Source organism: Pelophylax lessonae, assembly GCF_965119305.1.
Source record: "Pelophylax lessonae genome assembly, chromosome: 7".
Taxonomy (NCBI): domain Eukaryota; kingdom Metazoa; phylum Chordata; class Amphibia; order Anura; family Ranidae; genus Pelophylax; species Pelophylax lessonae.
The window spans coordinates 217,784,523-217,787,460 of NC_138774.1; positions in this window are offsets into that span (position 1 = coordinate 217,784,523).

Here is a 2,938-nt window from a genome sequence, read left to right on the forward strand (position 1 = left end):
GAATAAATCTGGTATCTGGCCAATGCACTCGAGGCATGGCTGCAGGGGGGAGACCAAAGTGCATAGACTGGCTGCCTTCACATGAGGTGGCTTTGCTTTTACACTTTTTCCTAACACAGATAAAGTTGCCCTTTCTGGGGCAGCATGTCATAGCATACTTGTGTGCAACAGTGGCATGCACCAAAGCACCACCTACTTTTCCTCCCATTTGCCATAGCTGCCATGACATTTAGTAAATCCCCTCGATTAAAAAAAAACAAGGTCTGCTACGCCTAAAGTAAGAGACAGAGGTTTTATATGCAGTAGTGCAGGGGTGTCAAACTCAATTTCATCGCGGGCTACATCAGCAGTGCGGATGCCCTCACATGGCCAATTGTATCTGGGGTGCGCTATGTCCAGAGTACAGGGTTGTGGAGTGCATTACATACAGAGTGCAGAGTTCAGGATTATGCTATGTACATGTAGCACCCTCCTAGTCAGGTGCTAGGTTTAAAAGCATTATTATGCTCCATCTGTTTATCAGCAAGTCGGTTCTCCATCTGACGATCAGGTCGAGACGACTGCTTGGTCGGCTGGTTCAGTGGTCTGTCTGGCACCTCTGCTGTCAAAAGTGATCAGCAATCAGTGCAAGGATACTTGATCCGACTTTTCACAGGTCTTCTTGACAATCCGAATCTGTAATATTTGTACATAATGTTCAAAGTGGAGTGCTAATGGCTGGCAATGTGACTTTGGGCATTTGCACGCTCACCAATCTTGATGACACAGCAACTATACTGCAAGCGGTTCTCCATCTGACGATCAGGTCGAGACGACTGCTTGGTCGGCTGGTTCAGTGGTCTGTCTGGCACCTCTGCTGTCAGGGATGTTGCTAGGGTACCCCTGGTTTGGCGGAGCAAACTTCATCCTAGCTGGGCTGCAACCGCAGTAACAGTGGGTGGCGTGGTAGGCCACAATCCTAAAGACAGAGCAGCGGACCAATGCTCACTTGATGAAGCAAGAGAGCTTGGGCCTGTTTGGCAGATCCTTTAAAGCGGTTGTATCCTCAAAAAAGAAAAAAACCCTGCAGGACAAAGGCATAATGAGCTAGTAGTATGCATCGCATACTTACTTATAATACTTACCTTGGAAAGAAGCTCTGACACGGTTGCCCGGACACCGCTGAGGCAGCTGCCATCTTCCCTCGGCATCTCTTCCGGGTTTGGCGGCTCCTGCACTGAGTGGCCAGAGCCGCGATGACGTCACTTTTCTGGCAAGGAGCCAGCAAGGAGCTCTGAAGGTCCCCCGGCCCTTCAGAGTGCATGCGCCGCTGGTGTCAGCAGCTGCATGAAGGGCGAATATCTCCTCAACCGTGCAGGTTTAGGAGATAGTAATTTTACCTACAGGTAAGCCTTATTATAGGTTTATCTGTAGGTAATAGTAAAAAGCCTCTCCCATATTTCTCCCCTGGAGAGCATGGCCTGCTGGGAGGTGTAGTTCATGGATAGTTCAACGGTTCAGCGATTGCTGCACAGAAAACTACAATTTCCACGATGCTCCTCTCTAAGCTCAGAAATGTGATGCAGATAACCTGAGCCCAACACTACAGGGATACAGAAACGGTCTGAATAATTGAAAAACATGTCTTCAATGTCAGAAAATCATAGTCCGTTCCTGGCTACATCCTCTTCCCACTTGAAAGCCTTTGGTTCCCAAAGGACGGATACAATCCCAATATAATATTCATTAACTAGTACACAAAATATTTTCAAATAGTACATTTTCTAACCAAAACCCACAGTAGCAAACAGCTGACTGATGGAGGGATACTCTAACAGCAAGCTGTACTGATCAGACAAAGTTAAACCATTTTGGTGACAGGAAAGTAAGAGATTAGTGGCTCACCTAGTAGTGTCAGAAGGTGGTGCAGGGTCATCCTCCACTAAAGGTTCAGTAGAAGAAGCTGGTACTTGGCTGACGTGTTGGGCAGTTGGAATGAGTTCATCAGAGCTTTCCCCAAGAGTGTCGTATGACACCAGTGGCAGTAATAAACACAAAGACCCATGCTGCATATTTCAGAAATTAAATACAATCTTAGATTCACCCAGAGGCTCCCCCCTAGTGAGTAGCTTGCTTTCGTGTTTCTGATGCCCAAGTGCATTACTTTACATTTTTCAACATTAAACCTCATCTGCCATTTAGTTGTCCACCCCATTATTATGTTCAGGTCCGCTTGTAAGGTTTCCACATCCTGCATAGAAGATATTGGCATGCTTAGTTTAATACCGAGATTGTGCTAGATATCCCATCCTCTAGGTCGTTTATGAATAAATTAAACAGGATTGGTCCCAGGACAGAACCTTGGGGGACCCCACTTTCCACACCTGCCCAATCCGAGTACTCCCCATTTATCACCACCCTCTGGACTTGCCTCTGGAGCCAGTTCTCTATCCAGGTACTTACCTTATGGTCCATACCTACGTACCTTAGTTTGTACAATAAGCGTTTGTGGGGAACTGTGTCAAATGCCTTTGCAAAGTCCAGCTACACCACATCCACAGGCTTTCCTTTATCTAGATGGCAGCTCACTTCATCGTAGAAGGTTAATAGATTGGTCTGGCAAGAACGATTTTTCATGAATCCATGCTGGTTACTACCAATAATACTGTTCTCATTACTAAAGTCTTGTATATAGTCCCTTAACATCCCCTCCAAAATTTTGCAGACTACTGATGTTAGGCTGATCGGCCTATAGTTGCCCGGAATATATCTCGGCCCTTTTTTAAATATTGGTACCACGTTGGCTTTTTTACAATCAGCTGGCACCATACCCATCTGTAGACTATCCTTAAAGATCAAGAATAATGGTCTGGCTATCACCTGGCTATCACCTGGCTGAGATCTTTAAGACACCTCGGGTGCAAGCCATCCGGTCCCTGTGATTTATTTATGTTAAGTT